The sequence below is a fragment of the Artibeus jamaicensis genome, unplaced genomic scaffold, assembly GCF_021234435.1.
Source record: "Artibeus jamaicensis isolate MK-2021 breed Jamaican fruit bat unplaced genomic scaffold, CSHL_Jam_final scaffold_1283, whole genome shotgun sequence".
NCBI lineage: Eukaryota > Metazoa > Chordata > Mammalia > Chiroptera > Phyllostomidae > Artibeus > Artibeus jamaicensis.
Window position 1 is genome coordinate 5,825,203 of NW_026522028.1, and position 20,034 is coordinate 5,845,236.

Consider the following 20,034-nt stretch of genomic DNA (forward strand, 5'->3'; position numbering starts at 1 on the left):
TACAGCAGGGAACAAAATACACTAAAGTCCCTTATGTTTCATACAAGTATAAATAACTACAATAATATAAACTTCTCAAAGTCCGCTGGCTTTGTTCCCGAACTCCTATTAAAATGGTCACTGTCTCCATTCTCAAATAAAGTAGGTATTTAATTCATATTTTGACAGTGCAAACTAACGAAGGAATCTTTAGTGCTAGAGATGAACTAATGTGCAGTTTATCAGATGAAATGGAGATCAAGAAAATGACACATAGTTTAAAAAATGAGCATGGTAAGAAGGGAAAGAAAAATCCCTTTGTGACAGTCATTAATTTTTCATTCTCTTTAAAGATTTATTTTACAATGTAAAAAGGGAGGAAACATCATGAGGTATTTATAATATATAACAAGCCCCAAATCCACAATAAATATATCTAAAACAAAAGAATTTTAGGGTAACGTCAGCAATCTATCATAGTGAAAAATTATAACAGGGCATGGGTTTTGTTTTCCTTACAGTTTTAAAAGTCACTTTGTAGTTAGTTGTTTTACTATACTTTCAAAATCAAGTTTTTTGACAGGGCCCAGAAAGTCAGCTTCATTGCGAGTTACGAGATAATCTTTGAACATTTATACCAATCATATCAAAACTAGCAAAAGTTTAGCTGCAATTGTTGGGGGAGGGGTGGCCTGTCTGGGTTTCCTTTTTCAAAGTGAGTCCTTTGATACTAATCTGAGGGTGCAAGTTTTCTATTGCCCTGGCCCCATGCCTCCTACAAGTTGCTGATTCATTTTGTGGAGTGGAATCAAGATCCTGTCTGAATCAACAGGCATTTGTAGCACAGAGTGCTAATTCTCCCCCCAACATCCATTTTCTGTTTCTTCTAAGGAAAGAGAAAGTGTAGCCAGGCACAGCATTCATAAAGGTAGGTGAGATCTTGGAAAGCAGCTCATGGCCATTGAAAGCAATAGCATTGGGGTGAATAAGACAGACGTATAACATTGAGCAGTGTCTGCTGGTTCTTGCTCCTCCTAGCAGCATCCTACAAGAGGGATGGACCCCAGTCAGAACTATCTAGACAGAAACCAAAAATGTAAGAGAACATAGCTCTATTAAGAGTCATTTTTATCTGCGGCCTGAGATTTCAGAGCCCCACACAACTGCAAAAGCCAACTGCTTTCTGCGACTCCTCAGTGAAGCAGTTTAAAGAGGCTACAAAAAAGAAAAACTTGGTAAGAGATAACATTGGGCTCTGCAAGCACTTTCCTTCTTGACCAGTAAATGAGAGCCAGAGTAGAGGTAAAGAGCATATTAAGAATGTCAACCTCCCACCCAAAACTATTAAGAAGAGCTTCAGGAAGCAACTAGCAGGTTGAATGATAGGAAGATGAGTCAGCACAGAGAACAGTGGAAAAAGCAAGAGACTATGCCTGAAAGAGATCGTGGGCTACAGTTACTTCTTTTTTTTTTTCAAAATAGAGCTTTTGTCATTTTTAAAAAATATTTTATTTATTTATCTTTAGAGGGGAAGGGGAGAGGGAGAGAAATATCAATGTATGGTTGCCTCTTGTGCGTCCCCCGCTGAGAACTGGCCTGCAACCCAGGCCAGTTCTGGGTTGTGCCCTGACTGGAAATTGAACCTCAATCCTTTGGTTCGAAGGCCTGTGCTCAATACACTGAGCTACACCAGCCAGAGCCTTTTGTCATCTTTTTACATTAAAAAAAGAGTATCTTATTGTTGGATCATCCTTCTTCCTCTGGAGCTGTGCTTGGAGCCACTCTGACACTCGTCTCTTGGTTAACAGTCGGGGAGAGGGGCTCTGCAGCACCTCCTTGAAGTCCTTAGGAAGCAGGAAGCTATCAGTATTCCCTGCAGTCAGGATCACCCCACTGGCAGAGCAGAAGTGGGGATCAGAGGCCTGTTGATGAGCATGGCTACTTCATGTCAGTGACGCCGCCAGTGCTCCTGGGCAGTCCTGGGGCCAGATGGATGTGTAGTCTTCCCCAGCAGGACAAGCCCTTGAGCAAGATGGATGGTCAGTGCCGCCAGCATGTGCCGTGGATGAATATCACGGACCCTGCCTGCGGGGTTTTCAGAGGTAACAGGTCTAACTCAGCTAGTTACCTGCAAGTGTTACCAGCTGGAGGCTTCTTGCTCCTCCCAGGATAGGAATAAAGGAATAAAAGAAGGAGCTGAAATCAACAGAGAAAGTGAAACACATTTGGAAGGAAAGGAGTTTATTCAAGACATGGTGGGACAGCTGAGTACACTAAGGAAATGCATACTGGACTGAAAATATGGCACCCCAATTTACAGCTGGGGTCTGCCTTATATAGACACACACTTCCTCCTCCCCCTTTGGTGGGCTGGCACTTGACTCACGTGGGCACAAGGCAGATCCCTTTGTTCTTTGGCTTTCCCTCACCTGCGGGCTGGCACTGGCTTGCACAGGCGCAGAATAGATTTCTTTGTTCCTCAGTCCTTCTTTTGGTGAACTGGCTGTGATTCGCACAGGTGCAGAAGGGCTACATGCTCTAACACGCAACTTTCGTTAACATCTTAGGTCTCCACCCAAGGGTGTGTCTTTTCCCTGGATTTGACTCCTTAAGTGGCCTCCTACACAGGGAGTGACTTTGATTGGCCTGGATGAAAGAGCCGGAGCTGGGGTCGCCCGCAGCAGGACAAACGGCTGCTTGTCATTTTTGTCCACCATGCACTGCACATCTTTGGCTGAAAAATTTTGAAACCAGGGCAGCGGCAGGAGGGCGCCTAGGGACACAAAGCTATTGACCCTCATGGGAAGCCCCAGCTTCAGGGACTATGGTGCAGAGCTTGGTCAGGTTCCTAGGTTCTATGAGCCCTTCTGCACCTCTGGGCCCTGCTGTTTCCTGCTTCCTTCCTCCACAGGAGTTCATGGCCAAGACAAACTCCCACTGCTTGGCCAGTGACCCTGCACGATGGTTACTTCTTTTTTAAATTTTTAAAAAGATTTTTACTTATTTATTTTTTTTAGAGGGGAGAGGGGAGGGAGACAGAGAGGGAGAGAAACATCAATAAGTGGTTGCCTCTCATGGACCCCCCTACTGGAGAACTGGTTGGCCTGCAACTCAGGTATGCACCCTGACTGGGAATCGAACCAACAACCATTTGGTTCGCAGGCCCATACTCCATTGAGCCACACCAGCCAGCGCAAGGTTACTTCTACATGTAACTGAAATGCAGCAAATAGACCAGAAGCCTACTAAATGTTAGAGGGAATCTGAAAGCCTAAGAAACTAAAAACTTGGCATGCAAATACCTGTGATGATTACAGCCTCTGAAAGGAAGAAACAATAATTCCCCCTCTACATTTCTAGGTTCTTACCTAAGACCTCCACCCCACTCTTTAATACAAGTCGGACTAACAGGAGAAAAACAAACAGGAGTTTATTAACATGTATACTTCCTGTATTCAAGGGAGAGACCCAGGAAAACAAAGCAACTTCCTGAATTGTCCAAGCCACCACCTCAAATACCACTTCTAGCTAAAGACAACGAAGAATTGAGGGTGGGGAGTCAGTAATGGGAGGCTATCAGGCACAGCACAGCAAATTAAGTTAAGGTCGCTGTGTAGACTGAAGTCATTGTTTTCTCCATTGACAAGAGTTTCTAGACATTTAAAGTCATCCTTCTCTTTCTGTCATACAGAGGGAGACAGCCTTGCAAAGTGGAGATTTCCTTTACAAGTGTAAATATCTCCTAGAAAAGGATAACTTCTACTTGGTTTGCAGAACTTCTTCAGTATCTGCTGTTTCTTTAAAATAATTAGCTGAACGTAACCTTTTTTGCATGGAGGCATACATCGGGGTGGCAAATTCTGCTCCCCTTCACCACCAAGTGCTGTTAAGGTGCCCAAAATGCTCAACAGGGAACCAGCTGTGAAAGCCAAGCACTCCCCAGGAAAGGCCCCCTGCAGATACGTGGCCACAATAATCTATGGAAATGAACCTTCCAGAGAGCAGAGACTAAAGCCATAGAGGACAATGGACAAGGGGTACCTTTAAGAGAGCAGAGCTCAGGGTTGTCTGGTGAGCTGAGGAATTTAATCCAATTCTAGCACAAGGAGCTTTTGCATTTCCAAGCCAGGAGGACTCAATAATTGCCATGAACTGAGGACTGCTGAGTAGTTCTAATTCTCTCTTTTTAGTATCAGCATTTCTTTTCACCTGTATCTTACTACACCATTACGTTGTGGATGAAGCACCTCACTTGTTCTACTTTTTATAGACTGCAGGAAAATAAGGAGACATATCTAAACCTGACATAGGGGATCACACATCATTCAGAGATTCTGGACTTTGACATGTATGTAGTATAAGAGAGGAAAAATAATTTTCCCTCTGCCTTTTTAGGTTCTTAGCTGAGGCCTCCCCACCACCCGTAATAAAAGACAGATTAACAGGAAAAAAACAAAAGTTTAATTATGTGTATACCTCCTGTAGACGTGGGAGATACCCAGGAAAACTCCCCCAAATGGTCCCAGCCACCAAACTTAATTACGTTCAGCTAAAGACAAAAGAAGATGTTGCAGGTGGGAGGAGGCCAGTTATGCAGGTTATCAGGAAAGCACGGAAAACAGGAGTAGGATTGTTATGCAGATTTAAATCCTTGCCTTCTTTCTTAATATGAGTTTCTAGAAATTTAGCCATCCTTCCTTTCCTAGTAAAGGAAGGAGACCCCTTTACAAATGGAGATTTCCCTTATAAATGTAAATGTCTCCTAACAAAAGGGTAACCGGTACTCCACTCAGTTGCAGAACTTCTCTGTCTGCTGTTTTTTAAAAATAAGCAGCTTAAATGATACTGAGTGAAATAGGCCAGGCATTGAAGGACAAATACCATATGATCTCACCTTTAACAGGAAGCTAAACAACAAAACAAACAAGCAAACAGAATAAAAACAAAGACACTGAAATAGAGAACAAGGGGACAGTGACCAGAGGGGAGAGGGAAGGGAATTTAAGGAAGAGAAAGGGGAGGGATTTGGAGGAACAAATAGGAAGGACACAGGGATGAGAACTAAGGGGGGTGGAAATGGGAGGGAGGTGGGGAGCAAGGGGCGGGGGAGGCTGGGATGGGAGAAATAGACAAAAAACTGTACTTGAAAAATAACTAAATAAAAATAAAAATAAAAACAAGCAGCTTAAGATCATCAAAAGGCCAAACAGGCATATTTGGCGGGTGGCAAATTCTCTGCCTTACTTAGGAGTTTTCTCCAGGGCAATAAGTAGTGTGTGGGGAGGAGGGCATGCATAGATGTTTGTGTGGCCAGAATAGGAGAATGGCAAAGGCTAATAGTTTTCTCTCAATGTCTCTTTGCCCCTTCTTTTATCATAATAGAATTATGAGCTGAGTATGTGTCTACCTAAAATAAAAACTTTGTTTCCTACTTTCCCTTATAATTAGATGGAACTAAGTTCTGTCCAATGGCATGTGAGAGGGAGTAATGTGTGCAGCTTCCAGGTTATGTCCTTAAAGAGAAGACACAGGTCCTTCCTTCCTTCCTTCCTTCCCACTAGTAAGAATATAGAGAGCCATCTGGAATCAATAAACCACAGAAGCATTCCATGGATGGCAGAACAAAATAGAAGGAGCCTGGCTTTCTGACACTATAGAGCACCATACTATCCTAGACTTTTATAGATTTTATTTATCTTTTATACATAGTCATAGCTTAACAAGTAATTATCATACTCTAATTATAGACACCAAAAAAGAGAATATTTCTCAGCTTTGTAAAAGAAGGACAACTTCTTTAGCTTTGAACAATATGAAATGTAAAATGTGATAGACAAAGGATTAATAACTACATCACATTAACAAATTATTCAAATGTATAAGAAAGATACCTAAAACCTGTCATTAATAGAATAGACAGTCAATTAATTCCTGAGGAAATACATATTGCGAAGGAAAAATTATTTGAAAAATGATTATCCTATACAAACATCAAAGGAATGAAAACTAAAGATTTTTATATTACATTTAATAATTATATTAGCTAATGCTTATTGAGGACCTATTTCATGCTAGACACCATGCTAAGTGTTTTATATTATTTAATCTTCACAACATTTTATATATGAGAAACTGAGACTTGAAGTAGTTAAGCAAATCACCCAAGATCACATAATTAGGAACTGCTCAGAGCAGGATTTCAAACCTAGGGGTGTCTGATTTCAGAGTCACTATTCTCAGCTACTAAACTGTATTGCTTCCCATAACAAAAGAACACTTTAAAAAATAATAATTTTATTTAGCCCTGGCTAGTGTATTGGATTGAGTGCGGGCCTGTGAACCAGAGGATCATGGTTCAATTCCCAGTCAGGGCACATGCCTGGGTTGCAGGCCAGTTCCCAGCAGGGGGCGCGTGAGAAGCAACCATACATTGATATTTCTCTCCCTCTCTCCTTCCCTTCCCCTCTAAAGATAAATAAATAAAATCTTTAAAATAAATTTTAATAAATAAAATAAATTAAATTTTTAATTTAAAAATAAAATAAATTTTATTTATTTATTTATTTATTTATTTATTTTTAGAAAGAGGGGAAGGGAGGGAGAAAGAGAGGGAGAGAAACAATAATGTGTGGTTGCCCATTACATACCCCCAACTGGGGACCTAGCCCACAACCCTGGCACATGCTCTGACTGGAAATTGAACCAGCGACCCTTTCGTTCGCAGGCTGGCACTCAATCCACTGAGCCACACCAGCCAGGGTTACAAAAGAACATTTATAATGATAACACACAATGCTAGAAAGACTGGTAAAGTGGTTTACTCATTCATTACTGTCCAGTTGTTCTCAGATACCCCACTGTCCTTCTCTGGGTCTGTTCTGTATCATAGAAAACTAAATTTTCCAGGTCCCTTTGTTCTCTGGCCTCTGGGTAGTTTTGCCCAACGGACACTACTTACAGAAGATTAGGGAACAAGATGAAGAAAGAATTCAACGTACCCTTCTCCCTCTCTCTCTCTGCTTCTTAACATGTGTTCTGTGGATCCAGCTTCTGCCAGACTAAATCTCCCTTGATGGTCCTAGCTAGTATTAGACAGTCCTGACTCGGCAGACCCATTCATAGTTCTAGTTCCCTTTGGATGGCCCTGGTTTCTTATCCAAGTGTCCCTCCAACCTGAGGGGCAAGAGCATCTTTCTACTGTTGCCAATCTCTGAGTTATTTCACCACGGACAGATTCTCAGCTTCTCTATTACTTTGAACAACAATAGCCTGTTTTATTCTCCCTCTCTTAAAGGTACTAGAGTGGTTTTGATACAGGGTGCAGCCAGGGGGGCCCCCAAAAAAAGATTTGGAAAGGTGTCCAGAATTCAAAGTGTATAGAAATATTGGAGAGACATATAAGATGTCCTCACCGCCCCCCCCCCCCATGGGGAAGGGATGAATGGAGCCAGGGCCATTGAGAGCTGTTTTGCATAGCAACAGTTTTGGAGCTAACCTCTGGAGGAATGGTTATTTAACATATCTATAACCTTTAACTGGTTTCATAGATATGTTAAATAGCAGTGGCCAAGTTTGGAGCCAGGGAGAAAGTAGTGAGCAGCTTGGGGACTCAGGAGGATGTAACTAGGAGCTGCGCTCCTGAGTGAGAAGGGAGTAGCAGGGACTCAGGATGGAAACTAGGAGCTGCTCTCCTGAGTGAGAAAGGCTTGGACTCAGGATGGAATGAGGGGCTGCGCTCCTGAGTAAGAAGGCTTGTGTGAGAGCTTGAAAAAGACTGGCTCTAGGACATGAAGGGTCCCCGCTTGGCCAGATGAGAAAGAGCCACGCGGTTTCAGCAGAGTGAGGACCCCCTCTAGGTGAGGTGAAAGAGGGAGCCACGTGGTTTTGGCAGGGTGTGGACCCCCTCTTTCCCAGGTGAAAGGGAAGAACCACGCAGCTTTGCCAGAAGGGAGATCCCTGCAGCCAGGTGAAGAAGAAAGCCACATGCTTTTGGTGGAGTGCGGACTCCTGTAGCTTTGGTAGAAGAGGCCCACGCGGCTTTGGGGTGCCCCCTTTGGCTGCGGGGCCTGAAAAAGCAAGAGAGACTTTGACTGGAACTGGGTACAAAGGACTCTTGCCAGTGGACCATGAGAGGGTACCACAGTACTTTGGATTAACTCGAGATCCTGCACAGTGACACAGCTGACAGTGCCAGCGGCCTGCAACACAGACGTGTGCTCTTTTCCTGATTTACGGTACCCGGAGTTGGGACAGTGGGAGAAGGGAGCGCTGTGTGGGTGTAGGTGTATACATAAAGGACTTTGATATTTTAGTGGTGGCATTAGGCCTGAATAGCATTAAATAAACATTTTGTTTCCTTTTCACAAATCTCTGGCATTAAGAGATGTCTTTCCAATTGGCGGCGGACAGAAGGGCCCAGTAGATTTTAGTATTTTGTTTTCGGGAGGGGCCCCTGTTGTATAGCAGTTTTGGGCATCCCTAGGTGGGCTGAATATTGTATTGCCCCTCCCTCGGACCTCTTGTTGTTCGGTAACAGTTTCTGTGGTAGAACTTGAATTAATATATAGACAACACACCCCTTTGGGGAATAAGAGCAATAATGATAATCATACATGTTGAGCCACTTTTCAACCCTTAAAACTGTAGTTTAGGGAAATAATTTAAACAAAAATTAGCATGTGGATGTCCATTTCAGCATTATTTACATTAACCAAAAAATGGGAGACCACCAAATGTTCATTATTGGGGGAATGGACTAAAAAATTCAGGGTACATAATATAATGGAATAATGTGCACCATTATAATTATTGTACCAGTCAGCTTTTGCTAGATTGTGTCATAGTAACAGCTGATGCCCAAATTTCTGATTTATCACAGGTTTATTTCTCACTCAGTTACCTGTCCTTTGCAGGTTAGCTGCAGCTCTGCCTCATTCCAGGATCCTGTTGGGAGTACCCATCCCATGTTGGTCTCCAGGCAGTAGAAAAAGAACAAGGATAGAATTACACAATGACTCTTAAAGCTTAGGCTCAGATGTGGGATATATCATTTTTGTTCAAATTCCACTGGCTAAAGCAAGCTACATGACCACGCCTGATATCAATGAGGCAGATACTGCTCCTACAGGGGGGGCCACAAGGAAATGGCCCTGTAGACATGGTTCCAGAGGAAAGGGGGTAGCAAAAATACTCAACAGTAGTAAAATCTACCACAATAATCAAGACTATAAAGAAATATGGAAAATGTTGTATATAATGTTATAGAAAGTAAGTATCTACAAAAAGGTTTTATATATAGTATTGTGGTGGAATCTGCTACTGATCCACCCAAATCCATTCTAATGTGATTCTTGAGCATATGAAGTTACTTACATATAGTCCTGTGACTAAGTTCTAGTCAATGACACTATCTACCTGGCAACAGCGTCAGATCCCATAGGTTAAGGGCTCAGTCCTGCAGGACTACCCCTTCCCTCTAGGCTTCAGATACCAAGTGCAAGTCCAGTTTGTAACCTTGCTTCTGATTAAGTAGCTATACATTGGAGGTTCCCATGACTTCTTCCTTGTGCTTGATTTATTTGCTAGAGCAGCTTACAGAATTTAGGTAGTTTACTTACCAGATTACCAGTTTGTTGTAAAAGGATATAACCAAAGAACAGCCAGATGAAAGACATGCCTAGGGCCTAGTATAGGGAAAGGGGCATAGAGTTTCCATGCCCTCTCTGGCACACCATCTTCCTGGTATCTCCACCTGCTCACCAACCCAGAATCTCCAGAAGCCCCTCCCTTCTGCATTTTAATGGAGGGTTCATTAGAAGGCACAATTGATTAAATCATTGGCCATTGGTGATTCATTCGACCTCTAGCCCCTCTCCCCTCCTCAGAGGTTGAAGGGTGGTCCTGAACATCCCAACCCTCTAATCACAGAGTTGTCCCCATTGGCAATCAGCTCCCATCTTTAGGAGCTTTCCAAAAGTCACCCCAATCACATAAACTCAGGTGTGGTTGAAAGGGGCTTGTTATGGCTAACAAAAGGCACTCTTATAACTCATATCACTTAGGAAATTCAAGTGGTTTTATGAGCTCTGTCCCAGGAATGTGGACAAAAAACAAATATATGTATTTCTTTTTTTTAAAGATTTTATTTCTTTATCTTTAGAGGGGAAAGGAAGGAGAGAGGGAGAGAAATATCAATGTATGGTTTTCTCTTGTGCATCCCCTGCTGGGAACTGGCCTGCAATCCAGGCATGTGCCCTGACTGGGAATCAAACCTTGATCTTTTGGTTTGCAGGCCCGCGCTCAGTCCACTGAGCTACACCAGCCGGGGCTATTTCTTATTATAAATCACAACTTTACAATGAACTACTTGCATGCAATGTGACGTAGCATCTCCCAGTTTTCCCCTCCCACATCTCTATGCTCACGACAATGGCTCAGAAGATTATAGAGTGAGAAGTTTAGAAAGAATTCTTGTGATACCACTCTGATTGGGAGCATGAAATGGGAAAGGAAACAACTGATGTATTTAGGTGGGAGCATGAAATTTGAAACTAAAAAAATGATCTGTTTAGGTACTAAAAGGAGATGAAGAGCTGTGTGCAGAAGGTTTGTGGGGAAAGTCTCTTGGAAAAAAATCACCTGTAAAGAACTAACAAAAACAAAACTGGACAGAGGAAGACACTGACCCAGGATGAAGCTGCAGCCAAAGCTTCAGCCAATCTCGCATGAAGCTCTGAAGCTGGAATGGGCCTTCACAGTTGTCCCAACTTAATGCGATGACGCCAAGATTGTATTTCTACAGCAGCAAGTCACTAGCTGAGGGCCACCTACAGAGAGAGTGCCTAACCAGTGTGAGGCAGATCCCTGAAGGCAAAGGCAATTGCTAGCCCGGAAAATGTCAGCTGTCGGGAACTGACAACCCCAACAACTGAGGGATAGGTGCATTGCCCTGAAAAGGGGATCTTGGGGGAACACTACAGTTTCCACTACAAATACTCTCTATCTTTGCTATAATCTTTTTTTTTAAATTTTTTAAATTTATCTTTAGAGGGGAAGGGAAGGAGCAAGGGAGAGAAATATCAATGTATGGTTGCCTCTCCTGCGTCCCCTGCTGGGAACTGGCCTGCAACCCCGTTATGTGCCCTGACTGGGAATTGAACCACGATCCTCTGGTTCGCAGGTCCATGCTCAATCCACTGAGCTACACCAGCCAGTGCTCTTTGCTATTATCTTAATAAGGTCACTGTAAGCCCTGGCTAGTGTAGCTCAGTGGATTGAGCGCGGGCCTGCGAACCAGACGATCGTGGTTCAATTCCCAGTGAGGGCACATAATGGGGTTGCAGGCCGGTTCCCTGCAGGCCAGTTCCCAGCAGGGGATGCATGAAAGGCAACCATACATTGATGTTTCTCTCCCTCTCTCCTTCCTTTCCCCTCTAAAGATAAATAAATAAAATCTAAAAACAAACAAAAAAAAAGCCTCAGTTTTAAAAAAATAAGGTCACTGTATATGAACGCTTTCTCTTTGTCTATTTTTAAATATTTTATTTATTTATTTTTAGAGAGAGAGGGAGGGAGGGAAAAAGACAGGGAAACATCAATGTGTGTTTGCCTCTCACATACCTCTCACTGGGGACCTGGCCCACAACCTGGCCATGTGCCCCAACTGGGAACCGAACCGGTGACCCTTTGGTTCACAGGCTGGCACTCAATCCACTGAGACACACCAGCCAGGGCCATGTGAACTCTTTCTAATTCACCTACCCACTCATTTTCTTCTAACAGCTTAGCCAAAAAACAGTGTTTTCCTCTCGTGTCTTCTACTACCACTGCTAACCACTCGGTGGATCTATAGCAAACTTCCCTTGCTGGCTCAGTAGACAAGAGATATTTTTTTGTTTATATATTGTATTGATTATACTATTACAGTTGTCCCATTTACCCCCTTTATTCTCCTCTGCCTTGCATACCCTCTCCTACATGCATCTCCCCACTTTAGTTCATGACCATGGGTCATGCATGTAGGTTCTTTGACTTCTACTTTTCCTATACTATTCTTAACCTCTCCCTGTCTATTTTCTGCCTACCATTTATGCTACTTATTCTCTGCACCTTCTCCCCCTCTCTCCCTCTCCCACTCCCCTGCTGATAACCCTCCATGCCATCTCCATTTCTGTGATTCTGTTCCTGTTTTAGTAGTTTGCTTAGTTTGTTTTTGTTTTTATTTAGGTTTGGTTGTTAATAACTGTGAGTTTGTTGTCGTTTTACTGTTCATATTTTTATTCGGCTTTTTCTTAGAAAAATCCCTTTAACATTTCACATAAGGGCTTGGTGATGATGAACTCTTTTAACTTGACCTTATCTGGGAAGCATTTTATCAGCCCTTCCATTCTAAATGAAAGCTTTGCTGGATAGAGTAATCTTGGATGTAGGTCCTTGCCTTTCATGACTTCAAATACTTCTTTCTAGACCCTTCTTGCCTACAAGGTTTCTTTAGAGAAATCAGCTGACAGTCTTATGGGCACTCCTTTGTAGGTAACTATCTCCTTTTCTCTTGCTGCTTTTAAGATTCTCTCCTTATCTTTAATCTTGGTTAATGTAATTATGATGTGCCTTGGTGTGTTCCTCCTTGGGTCCAACTCCTTTGGGACTCTCTGAGCTTCCTGGACTTCCTGGAAGTCTATTTCCTTTGCCACATTAGGGAAGTTCTCCTTCATTATGTGTTCAAATAAGTTTTCAACTTCTTGCTCTTCCTCTTCTCCTTCTGGCACTCCTATGATTTGGATATTGAACATTTAAAGATGTCCTGGAGGTTCCTAAGCCTCTCCTCATTTTTTTGAATTTTCATTTTCTTCATTCTGTTCTGGTTAAGTGTTTCTTCTTCCTTCTGACCCACACCGTTGATTTGAATCCTGGTTTCCTTTCCTTCACTGTACATTTTCCTTTATTTCACTTAGTATAGCCTTTATTTCTTTTGGCGACCATATTCAACCAATTCTGTGAGCAGACTGATTACCAGTGTTTTGAACTGTGCATCTGATAAGTTGGTTATCTCTTCGTCGCTTAGTTGTATTTTTTCTGGAGCTTTGATCTGTTCTTTCATTTGGGCCTTTTTTTTTTTTGGTCTTGGTGCGCCTGTTACATGTACGGGGGAGAACCTTAGGTGTTCACCAGGGCGGGGCAACCCACATTGCTGCTTTGTGATCCTGTATGTGGGAGAGGGGTCCAGAGGGAACAATGCTACTCGCACCACTCTTGGCTGGTTTTCAGTCACTTCCCCTGGTATCCACAAACAAATTGGGCCTTTCTGGTGCTGATTCCCAGGTGGGTGGGTTTGTGTATGTTCTAGGATCCTGTGGGTGTCTCCAGTAAACTCTCCTGTGAAGCTGGGAGTTTCCTCTACCACCTCAACCCCCACGGGTGTTTTCAGTCAGAGGCTTTGAGGATTTATTTCCCAGTGCAGGAACCCTAGGTTGCGTGGTCTGTCTTGCTTCCCAGTTGTTCCCCTCAGCTTATCTGCACGCAAATGTGGGACCACCTGGTTCACCAGCCACCTTGCTGCGAGTCCTCTCCGCCTGGCTGTCACCTCTGCCCCTCCTACTGGTCTGGATGAATGTTTCTTCTTTAACTCCTTGGTTGTCCAATTTCCATACAGTTCGATTTTCTGGAAGTTCTGGTTGTTTTTTGTTTTTAAATGTGTCGTTGTCCTTCTTTTGGTTGTGCAAGGAAGCCCAATGTGTCTACCTACACCACCATCTTGGCCGGAAGTCTGAGATGAGACATTTTTGAAGAAATTTATTTGTAATTCTCTCAACTTGAGAGTTCAGGAGGGTGGGCAACTGTCAGTCTCTGTATGAGGATTCTCTTAGAGCATCACCGAGCTTATGTAGCATTAAGAAAAGCTAAATTGAGAGCACAATGAATTTATTTAGAGGTGGATACCGAGCATGTTTTCTATTCGAAATGAACTCTTTGGGAAAAGAAATTAGGGATTCCTTTGTATTGGTCAAGAGAACTGACTCTCTAAATGTTTTTAGTCCTATTATTAATTAAACTTTGACTCCAAACAAGAAAAAGATGTTGAGCCAATTTCAATTAAGCTCTTTCTTCTGAGAGCGGTTACCACTCCCAAGATGACAGCTTTGACAGAGATGAGCCAGTGGGAAGCTGACCACTAGCCAGGGTCACTGATGTTCAGGAGTAGGGAACTAGCTGGGAAAGGGTTGATGCTGGTCACCAGATGCACTCACTGAGATTGGTGTACTATATGCATTCAGTTCAGATGACAGGCCAGTCCCCATCCCAATTCCTCTGGCTTGTTCCCAAAAAGTCTTGGTGAATACAGGTGAGTCATATCCTAGTAGCAACACCAACCCATTATCCCATCCCAATTCCTCTGGCTTGTTCCCAAAAAGTCTTGGTGAATACAGGTGAGTCATGTCCTAGTAGCAACACCAACCCATTATCCATCACCAGACACACAATTCCCAAGTCAGAGAATGCTGAACCAGGAGATAATGAGCGTGTCCCCATGGGTGAAAGGGTGGGGTGATAGGCAACTGCTGTCTCTTCCTGCTTCATCCTTTGCACTTAATAATTGTATTTCCCCTCTTTAAGTGTCTTGGTATAAGATGGCTCGATTCTGTTGTTCCTTGTGGTTATAAAGTGAAAATTAAAATAGGCTGCCTTTAGTTCTAGCAAACTCAGAACGCATTTTGACACACTCATTGTTTAGGGTACTGTCCAGTATAGGGGCAAGTGCTAAATGAAAGTTGTTAGGTGGCAAGCAGCGTAGGGCATAGAATATAGGGGGGAAAATTAGATTATGAGGAACCCCTCTCCCATTGAGAATCACGAAATTGCAAGGCAAAAATCAATAGAAGGGTCTACACAGAAGTGTTAAATTGTGTTAAAAATTAACACAATTTAAACCGAATATTTTAGTACAAAGAGCACATCTGTCTGAATGTGATCCTGAGAAATCATGCTAGGTTGCAGGCAAAAAATTAACTGGAGCCCTGGCTGGTGTAGCTCAGTGGATTGAGCACAGGCCTGCGAACCAGAGAATCGTGGTTCGATTCCCAGTCAGGGCACATGCCTGGGTTGCAGGCCAGTTCCCAGGAGGGGACACAGGAGAGGCAACCATACATTGATATTTCTCTCCCTCGCTCCTTCCCTTTCCCGCTAAAGATAAATAAATTTAAAAAAATTTTAAAAGTTAACTAGAACCAGAGATCTGCTCTTCTCCCAGAGGGATGTTCTGCACATAAGCTCAGCTTCCCATGTGACTTCCTTCCCCTACAGGAGGAATGTAACATGTACTCAGTCTCAAGGTCCCAGACAATGCCTATAGAGATCTGGTACCCTAAATCCAGATAGACTGGCACCAAGCAGCCCAAGCGGTCCATCACCCACAAGGTTCCTCATAGACTTGCTTTACAAGAAGGGTGAACTCAGGATCACCCTTTAGGCCCGACAAGGGCTCCCTCTCACCAAAGTTCAATGAGCTACTACTGGCCCAACCCACCACCTGCAGAAACCAACACCGAGCCACAGTATGGCATAATTTTTCAAGGAAACCAGCCAGCCACTTGGATAAATTGATTACTTTGGATCCTTTCCACATGGGGTGTGACTATGGGGCAGATTCATTCTTTCCAGAACTGATTCATACTCTTGTTATGAGTTTGCTTTTCTTCCCCACAGTTCCCCCAGCGGCACCGGCATACGGCATTGCTTAAAACTGATGGACCCGTGTTACTACTGCAAAGGAGTTGCACATGACCATGAGAACCGCTGGTCTCATCACATAAACCTCACCACTCAGAAGCAGACAGTCTAATGAAATGGCCCATTAAAAGTTCAGCTAACTTTTTAGCATTTAGATCATACCCAGTGGAGTGGAGTTGACTTGCTAAGAACAGGCCTTCTTGGTCTCATGCACGGCCTCTATTCTTTTTTATTTTAAGATTTTATTTATTTATTTTTAGAGAAAGGGGAAGGGAGGGAGAAAGAAAGGGAGAAAAACAACAATGTGAGCCCTGACTGGTGTGCTGGTGTAGCTCAGTGGATTGAGCGCGGGCCTGCAAACCAGACAATCGCGGTAACAATCGCGGTTCGATTCCCAGTCAGGACACATGCCTGGGTTGCAGGCCTATTCCCTGCAGGACAGTTCCCAGCAGGGGATGCACAAAAGGATGTTTCTCCCCCTCTCTCCTTCCCTTCCCCTCTAAAGATAAATAAATAAATAAAAATTAAAAAAAAAAAACCCAGCAATGTGTGAGAGAGAAACATAGATTGGTTGCCTCCCACACGTCCCCAACCGGGGACCTGGCCTGCAACCCAGGCATGTGCCCTGACTGGGAATCGAACCAGCATCCCTTCGGTTTGCAGGCTGGTACTCAATCCACTGAGCCATACTAGCCAGGGCACAGCCTCTATTCTTGTCACCTTTGTCACCTTGAGTGACCCTGGGTGAGACCAGATGCCCAGCTGAGCCCAACCCAAATTACTAACACACTGCATAATGAGCAAATACAATGGTTGTTATTTTAGACTATTATGTTTTGGAATGGTTTATGTGGCAAAAGATTATTGATACAAGTGAAGCCAAAATAACTGAAATGGGACAGAAGATGTATCTGATGCAGCTGAAAAAAGTACAAGCTAGGTTCTATCACATTCTAAAGAGAGCTCCTAGGCCCTTCCCTAAAGGTTCACTAAAAGGCAGCAAAACCGGTTCTATGACTATCGCCCGAACGCCTCCCACAGCCTGAAGAAGAGAAGGCTAGCTCTTCCTTGGCACCACCTACTCAGGTGGCAGCCATCTCCTACTCAGCATCATGGCTGCCCTCAGACCCAAAGAGGACCAAGAAGTTCATCCAGCATCAATCAGACCGATCTATCAAAATTACGCATACCTGGCAGAAACCCACAGGCATTGACAATAGTATGTGCAGAACATTCAAGGGCCAGGTCTTGATGTGCAACATTGGTTATGGGAGCAACAACAAAAAAAACAAATCACATGCTGCCCAGTGGCTTTCAGAAGTTCCTGGTCCACAAGGCCAAGAAGTTTGAAGTGGTGCTGATGTGCAGCAAATGTCACTGTGCTGATATTGCTCACATTTCCTGAAAGAACCACAAAGCCCTTGTGGAAAGAACAACCCAGCAGGCCATCAGAGTCACCAATCCCAATGTCAGGCTGCACAGCAAAGGGTATGAATATACAGCTTGCGTGCACACTGCCTTTGTGTTAATAACACCATAAAATTCTGCAGGGGGGAAAAAAAGACCAGAAGGGAGATTTGTATTACTTACCACTTTTGAGGAAGTGTAGATTTTCTCTCCTACAAGGAAGGGCAAAGCCAAGTATGGGTACCTCCGAGAGCTGAGTGAGGGGCACCTTCGAGATGTATCACCTTCTAGCTGCTTGGTTACTGAGCAGTGGCTATCTGGAGGTCCAACCCGGGCAGAGCATTTTGGGAGAACTGACCACATATTCTTGAAGTTTGGAGACTGGAATCAGCAGAGAGACTGCTGCCTGTCACCTGCCAAAGGAATTATGAAGACAAGAGGTTGCTGGAGCAGCAGGACAGGGCGGCATGTCTGTTGTGCAGCATGGCAAAGACATGTGAGTTCCCCATGGATCGAATGAACATCACAGGCCCTGGCTGGTGTGGCTCAGTGGATTGAGTGCCTACCTGTGAACCAAAGAGTCACTGGTTCGATTCCCAGTCAGGGCTCATGCCTGGGTTGCAGGCCAGGTCCCCAATGGGGGACATATGAGAGGCAACCACACACTGATGTTTCTCTCCCACTCTTTCTCCTTCCCTTCCCCTCTCTCTAAAAATAAATAAAAATAAAATATTTAAAAAAATAAAAGGAGAATTAGAAATTTGCAGGACTTCCGCCAAGATGGAGAAGTAGGTGGAGGGTCCACCTCGCCTCTGTGCACAACCAAATCTAGGAACAACTATTTTTAACAGCAGTCACAACCAAGCCACACGGAAAATCGACAATACGGAGTCCAAAGGACAACTAGATACTCGGCTGGACCGGTACGAGGAACGAGGCCAGAAGCAGAGCAGGTTAGCAAGAAAAAATTCCCGGGGCGGTGCGCGGGGCGCGCAGGCAACCGAGGGCTGATCGCCAGCGAGCTGGCTGCCGGAGCGCACAGGGAAGAGGCGCGGTGGGTCGCTCAGTCGCGCGCATTTACGTGCGGAGAAACCAGTGAGAAGGGAAACCCGCGCGGTGCAGCAGGCTCGCAAAATTAGGATCGGATAAGCAAGCCCAAGGCGTTTGAGTGACTGGATGTGATGGGCTAGGGAGAGGAACGCCATCGCTCCCTCTCTGACCCCGCCCCCACACACAGCGTCACAAACCAGCGACCTGGGTCGCCCCGTCCTGGTAAACAACTAAGGCTTCGCTCCGCTCACTAAACAGCACGAATAAACCAAAAATGGCTCTAGAACAACTCAGAGCCCCAGAACCGATAGACCTAAGTGATGAAGAAATAGCCAGTCTTTCAGATGCACAGTTCAAAACACTGGTTATAAAGATCCTTACAGAACTGGTGGATTTTAGTCACAAATTAGAGAAACATATGGAAGCTAAATTAATTGAAATGAATGCTGATACAAAAGATACCAATAGTGATGGAAAGAAAATTGGGACTCAAATCAAGGGAGAGGACCAGACAGAAGAAAAAGATGATCAAGCAGAAAGGAATGAAGAAATAAGAATTCAGAAAAATGAGGAGAGGCTTGGGAACCTCCAGGACATCTTTAAACGTTCCAACATCCAAATTATAGGGGTACCAGAAGGGGGAAAGGCACAACCACCAGTTGAAAAATTATTTGAACAAATAATAAAGGAGAATTTCCCCAAGATGGCAAAGGAAATAGACTTCCGAGAGATCCAGGAAGCTCGGAGAGTCCCGAGGAAGTTGGACCCAAGGAGGAACACACCAAGGCACATCATAATTACATTAGCCAAGATTAAAATGAAGGAGAGAATCCTAGAAGCAGCAAGAGCTAAGGGGACAGTCACCTACAAAGGAGTTCCCATCAGACTGTCAGCTGATTTCTCAAAAGAGACCTTACAGGCAAGAAGGGGCTGGACAGAGGTATTCCAAGTCATGAAAACCAAAGATCTACAACCAAGATTGCTCTACCCAGCAAAACTTTCATTTAGAATGGAAGGACAGATAAAGTGCTTCTCAGATAAGGTCAAATTCAAGGAGTTCATCATCACCAAGCCCTTACTATATGAAATGTTAAAGGGGCTTACCTAAGAAAAAGAAGATAAAAAAGATGAACAGTGAAAGGACAGCAAACTCACAGTTATTAAGAACCACACCTAAAACAAAAGCAAACTAAGAGGATAGCTAGATCAGGAGCAGAACCATAGAAATGAAGATCACAGGGAGGGTTAGCAACAGGGGAGTGGGAGGAGGGGAAGGGGGGAGAAGGTACAGAAAATAAGTAGTATAGACAGTAGATAGAAAATAGATAGGCGGGAGCGTAAGAATAGTAGGGGAAATACAGAATCTAAAGAATTTGAGACACATGTTCATGAACTAAAGGGGGAAATGGTGGGGGAGGGGTATGCAGGGTGGAGGGGAAGGGAGGGGGGAATAGAGCAAGTGTAATGGCATAATCAATAAAAAATTTAAAAAAAAGAAAAAAAATAAATAAAAGGAAAGGTTGAGTTCTTATCAAAGAACTGTACCTTGAGGAGGGTGCTGAAGAATCATGCTCACCCAATGAGGGAGCCAGCATTTGGGTGCCAGTCACACAGAAGGCACTGACAACCAAAAGAGGATTTAGAGCAGCATCAAAAAGTAAATGAGACCAGGGGCTGAGGAAAGAGAGGCCAGATAAAAGAGCATTATTTATTTGTGTCCTCAAATGTACTATCAAATCTTCCCAGTAGAAGCCAAAGAAGAACCTCCAAATTAAACCAAGAGAGAAAGAGCCAAGTTTAGGTACCCGCCATGTGCAAAAAAGACAAAGGTATCTATGACGGCACCTGGAAAGCAGTAATTTGCCCACCTCC

The 20,034-nt window shown here is 43.8% G+C and overlaps 1 pseudogene; it reads right to left on the bottom strand.

Moving 5' to 3' along the window:
• Positions 1 to 1,714: 1,714 nt before the first annotated feature.
• Positions 1,715 to 2,901, bottom strand: LOC119035615 (tRNA 2'-phosphotransferase 1-like; annotated as a pseudogene).
• Positions 2,902 to 20,034: the final 17,133 nt, after the last annotated feature.